This window comes from Felis catus, chromosome B2, assembly GCF_018350175.1.
Source record: "Felis catus isolate Fca126 chromosome B2, F.catus_Fca126_mat1.0, whole genome shotgun sequence".
NCBI classification, from domain to species: Eukaryota; Metazoa; Chordata; class Mammalia; order Carnivora; family Felidae; genus Felis; species Felis catus.
This window is the reverse complement of record NC_058372.1, coordinates 34,622,913-34,628,912: the sequence shown is the minus strand read 5'-3', so window position 1 is coordinate 34,628,912 and position 6,000 is coordinate 34,622,913. Positions and strand designations below refer to the sequence as shown.

Below are 6,000 nucleotides of genomic sequence, written 5' to 3'. Positions count from 1 at the left end.
CGTAGGAACATACCGCCGCTTATTTGAAGCGATCTCTACACCCAACGTGGGGCTCGAACTCACAACCCCGAGATCAAGAGTCGCACGTTCCACCGACGGAGCCAGCCAGGCGCCCCCCGCCCCCCTCCGTTTGTCTGTTTTTATCTATTACACATAATGCTGAGTGAAGAGGCCCCCGTATTCATTTCCTTGAGCCCAGTGGGGAAGTTTCTCCAGAACAATGACCTAGAAGCAGATGCGGAGTTATAAGGTATATATGTAGCTTCTACCCTTGCTAAGTCCTGCCAAACTTCTTCCAACGTGTGCAAGTTTTACTTACAGCCTTGGTGTAGGCGAATGCATTAGCCTTTTCCTTTACGATTTCTGGGGTTTCTGACATGCTTGGAAAGCCCTTCTCCATTCAGATCTTTGGTTTGTCTGGAAGTGATTACAGCTAATGGAGGAAAGTAACTGTCCGGTTGTCTCGACACCATTTACTGACACAGATGACTGACTGACATGCGTCACCTCCGTAGAGTGTGTTTTTAAGATTTAGAAAATCTTCTAGAAGTGAAACCACCCTGTCAACAGCTCTTATATCTGGGAAGTGGGATAATGGACGCCAGGTAGCTGCATTTAAAATTTTGTCAACAGGGGCACCTGGGCGGCTCAGGCGGTTAAGCGTCCGACTGCTGATTTCGGCGCAGGTCATGACCTCACACGGTTCGTGGGACCGAGCCCCGCGTCGGGCTCCTCGGTGCCAGCGCGGAGCCTGCCTGGGATTCTCTCTCCCTCTCTCTCTGTCCCTCTCGTGCTCACACACTCCCCCACCCTCATAAATAAAAAAAAAAAAAAAACAAAAACGGAAAAACAAAAAATGGTCAACAAGGAAACAGGTTTCGTGGTCACAAAAGAATAGTGGTAGTTAGAAAAAGTCTTGTGCGACTGGTGTGCTTGGTGCAAGTAAGAAACGGCTGGAGGGGTCACGTGACTGGAGGCCCCGCGCGCATGCGCACCGGGGTGTTTCCTAACTGGGGAGCGGGTGGGACTCGTCCGCGGCAGAACAGCCTCCAGATGGGAACACGCCTCACCGCAAGCATCTGTCAGCCGTCATTACCAGGTAGTCACTGGCTCTGGCACTGGACAGAGCTGCGGGTGTGGGTTTTCGGTGCGGGGCCCGTGGCCTGTGTCATACCCGAGCGGAAATGGGTCTTCGTGTCGCGGAGCGGATGCTGGCTTTACACCTCACAGCCGGAAACAGATGACTGCATCGGCAGCCCCGCCCGCCAGGTGGAGCCCGCTGACCAGGTCGGGGACACACAGGCCTAGGACTCCCATGAGAAAGTCGCACAGCGTCGGCCGCGCTCCCGGGAGGGGGAGCAAGAGGTGCACCCGGCCCAGAAACGGCCACCAGCAATGAGCCCTCAGACGTGCTGTTCTTGGGGTGCCAGGGGAGTGGTACTGTCGTCGCCCGCGACTGTCTTCTTCCCCATTAGTATGTTACCTCCCAAGAGGGCACGACTGTGACTTTTAGTCTTTCTCGTGTTCCCAGTGCCTGACCCAACAGATGTCTGTGAAATTGAATGAGGGTGCGAGATACCACAATGACTTCCAACTTCCCCTTCTTTCTCCCTGATATTTTCATTTGAAGGCGGCAGATGGATGGGGAAACAGTAGGAAGTATCTGGATCATGGCCATCAGCCACCTTCAATCATCTTTTGATTCTCGTTCCAATTCATTAAACTGCGGTGCCTCCGACTCGAGTCATACAGCAAGATGCAACCAAGAGAGTCCGAGTCCGTTTATCCTGAAACTTGTCCGTTCCTGAGCTGGAAACTTCCACACCGCACCGTTTCTTAGGGCAGGTAATCTGTGCATATTTAGTATCTTTCTTTTGATGGTCTTTGCTCGGAAAGACTGTTGATTATTATACAAACAGGAAGCAGAGGACAAGATGATTTGCAAGCGATTAAAAGATGATAGTCATTCAGTGACTCAGTCAGGAAAGATCGGCCGCCTGTTGTGTGTCAGGCCCCATGCTAGGTGATGGGACATAGTCGCAAATAAGATGGCTTGTGCCCTTGAGGACGTACAGCCCCGAACTAACATTTATTGAGCGTTTAATGTATGCCATTGAGCATTTAACGTGCCTTAACTCATTTTATCCTCACCACAACCCTCTGAGGTAGGTTCCGAAAGATGAAGTAATTTACACAAGATCGTACCACTTGGAGATAGAGGGGCTGGGCCTCAGACCCACGCAGACTGTTTCCAGAGCCTGTGTCCTTGACCTTTGCAGGTTTTTGCTCTCGGGCGGGTGATACAAACATCAGGCCATGACAAAACAATGTGACAAAACATGGCCAGGGCCACCACAGATCAATGCAGACACACACAAGTGGCACCCAGAAGGGACCGCTAATCCAAGCTGGGGGATGGCCAGGGAAGGTTTGCAGAGGGAGTGGTTATGGGTAGCCAGCCTGGAGGAGTGAAGAACGAGGCAGGGGGTTCTACACAGAGGGAACGCCATGCACAAAGACCAGAGGAGACAAGGCTAAAACACATGGTGGCATTCTACATGGTGGCATTCTACGAAGAGTACCGCCTTAGCGAGGGAGGGAGAAGTGACAGCTGGGGACAGAAGCACTGAAGGGGGGCACAGGTAGCTGCATGCAGCTCGTCCTCGGACCCACTTCTCTCCCGAGCGCTGGAGGTACCTTTCCATCCCAGGTGAGCAAGAAGGCAAAGGAGAGGGGACTGGGGCCTGGGAGACGCCCAGGGTGCCCTGAGTGAGGTGAGGCACCAAGTGCCCGGCTGTGGCTGCCGTGGACACTGGTGTCCTTTTCACTCCTCTCCTCTTTTCAGCCAGCAAGTCCTTCGGGAAACTATGCAGAAGGAATACAGTTTTGATTTTCTTTCGGAAACCAGGAGGGGCGTGTCTAATGTCAATGCTGCAAAACTGTGAAGCTGGGAGTCCTTCAATGGCGATTTTTGATTTTTGAATCCAGCGTCAGCAGCCACGTGACTCGGGATGAGGCTCTGAGACATTACTTGTAGAGACTATACAAGTAAGGGTATCAATTGCTTAGCATACAGGAGGGGTCAGTAACTGCTTTTTAGCAGGGAAGGCGGGGAACCGACAGGGGAGAAGAGGAAGTCAGATCATCGACAAGGAGGTTTCGCTGCTTAAGGCTCTACAGCCCTTGAGTCATTTCTATGTCAGCCGTTCTCAAAGGGTGACCTTTGGAAGCTGTTGCAGTCATTTTTGGTTGTTGCAACGACCAGAGCTTTCTGATACATAGCGCACGGGAGGCATCATGCAGGGTGAGATTCTCAACGAGAATTGCTTCATATGACAAAATACATCCTGCCGGACATTCACAGGGGTGGAAAAACCTATTTAGGGTTATCTGAGCCTAGGCTGTAACTTGACTTTATGTGTAAAACACAGGCTCGTTGGTTTTTCTGTTTGGTGGTTTTTTGTGTATGTACTTAAAATTTCCAGGATCACAACTGAGTATATGAGAAAAGATTAGGGGTGCCTGGGTGGCGCAGTCAGTTGGGCGTCCGACTTCAGCCAGGTCACGATCTCACCGTCCGTGAGTTCGAGCCCCGCGTCAGGCTCTGGGCTGATGGCTCAGAGCCTGGAGCCTGTTTCCGATTCTGTGTCTCCCTCTCTCTCTGCCCCTCCCCCGTTCATGCTCTGTCTCTCTCTGTCCCAAAAATAAAAATAAACATTGAAAAAAAAATTAAAAAAAAAAGAAAAAAAAAAGATTATACTTGTTTCATTTGAAATTTTACCAACAGTTGTCCCCCAATTTCAGAAAGTCACATGACCAACAGCAGTCCATCATGGCATTTGAGTTGCCAAGACAACACGACACAGTGGTCACATTCAACACGATTCTAGGTTTAGGAGCAAGTACCTAACTGCTTCCGTATGTCTTTTGTTTACTTATTTATTTATATATTTATTTTCTTTTAAAAAATTTATTTTATTTTTGGAGAGAGAGAGACAGAGCGTGAGCAGGGGAGGGTTCGAGAGAGAGGGAGACACAGAATCCGAAGCAGGCTCCAGGCCCTGAGCTGTCAGCCCAGAGCCCGACACGGGGCTTGAACTCATGAGCCGTGAGATCATGACATGAGCCTAAGTCAGAATCTTCACTGACTGAGCCACCCAGGTGCCCCTGCTTCAGTATGTCTCTTATGTGGTTATGCTTGAGCATTAGCGTATTGAAGTGTATCTTTTTTCTGTATCCATCATTTATATCAGATCATTCTATCTGCTTTGAAATCGTGTGTGTGTGTGTGTGTGTGTGTGCATTGTCTATGAATTTCACTTCAGGATCATAAGAAGAATGTCTCAAGATATTAGTTATGCAAAAGCATGTTGGATCTGATAAAGACTTGAGAACCACTGTTCTTTGCGAAGGGGCCAGGTTGGCCCTGTGGTTTTACATCTTCTTTGTGCCCACCGTCAAACGACACTCAAAAGGTGGTGGCGTGTATATATTTTCTTCATTGCAAAATTGGACTTAAGGTTACTTCCTTACTTCATTGCTTAATGACTTCTACATGAAGCACATTCTCCCAACCGAACTGATCAAGAAGTTTTGCAGTACAACAGTGTCCTGCTGGTGATGGGTACTCAGGCCACAGCCTCTGGCCTCAATAATAGGAGTTTTCCAGAAACTTCCCTGGAGCTAGGCCCTGGACTATCTCGTCCAGGGAACTCTCCTCCCAGGTGGCTTCAGAAGCTCACACTGCAGGGGCGCCCGGATGGCTCGGTCAGTTAAGCACTGACTTCTGCTCAGGTCATGATCTCGCGGTTCGTGGGTTCAAGCCCCACGTCGGGCTCTGTGCTCACAGCTCAGAACCTGGAGCCTGCTTTGGATTCTGTGTCTCCTCTCTCTCTGCCCCTCACCCCTCCCCCTCAAAAATAAAATAAACATAAAAAAAAAAAGAAGAAAAGCTCACACTGTGGGGAGGACACTCCCACACTCACTCTAATAGAACAGCCTCAATGCCCAAGGTCAGTTCAAGAGAGATGCACACTAACCAGTATCTTGAGTGTCCACAGCATACTGGGCACAGAGGTTTGGTTTTTTGTTCATTTACAAATCTTCAGTCACCTGAAAACTAAAAGCTATTATCCCAGCATCACATACCTGACAAAAGCTTGAGTCAGGATTTGAACCTGAGATGTATGGCTTCAAAACCCAGTATTGCTTTCCACTGTAACCCACACCTGCCTAAGAAAATCTTGCAGTCGCACCCCAGTTTAACTAATACATTTTCTGGCTGTGGCAATGGCCCAAAAGCTTCTGAACAAAGAATAATTGTATCCACTCGACACCCACTTCCTTTTTCTTTTTTTGAGAAATGGAATAGCCTTAATCCAGTATCAAGCCTACCTTCTTCTGAACTATCCTTTTCTCCAAAAAAGATCTACTCCAGTTTTTAAAAAGCCCTTTCCTACATTGAGAATAGGTTAGTAGGTGTTAACCTTCAATTATTTCTTCAAGAAAAGGGTCTTTGTGGGGCGCCTGGGTGGCTGAGTCGGTTAAGTGTCCGACTTTGGCTCAGGTTGTGATCTCATGGTTCGTGGGTTGGAGCCCCGCATTGGGCTCTCTGCTGTCAGCACGGAGCCCACTTCGGATCCTCCCTCTCCCTCTCTCTGCCCCTCCTCTGCTCATTCTCTCTCTCTCTCAAAAATAAAGAAAGAAAAAAGGAAAGGCTCTTTGGTATTCTGCAAGACTAGAGGTGTCCCAGCTTTATTATTATTTATTTTTGTTTGTTTTGTTTTAAAGCAAGTTCCAAGTATGGGGCGCCTGGGTGGCTCAGTCGGTTAAGTGTCCAACTTCAGCTCAGGTCATGATCTCACAGTTCGTGAGTTCGAGCCCCGCGTTGAGCCCTGTGCTGACAGCTCAGAGCCTGGAGCCTGCTTCACATTGTGTCTCCCTCTCTCTCTGCCCCTCCCCCGCTTATACTCTCTCTCTCTCTCAAAAATAAATAAAACA

The 6,000-nt window shown here is 49.0% G+C and overlaps 1 long non-coding RNA gene across 1 annotated transcript; it reads left to right on the top strand.

The window, feature by feature from the left end:
• Nucleotides 1–943: 943 nt before the first annotated feature.
• On the top strand, nucleotides 944–3,444 carry LOC102901786. Its single transcript, XR_440289.4, has 3 exons — nucleotides 944–1,099; nucleotides 1,631–1,845; nucleotides 2,846–3,444. It is a non-coding gene; the product is annotated as an uncharacterized LOC102901786 (long non-coding RNA).
• Nucleotides 3,445–6,000: the final 2,556 nt, after the last annotated feature.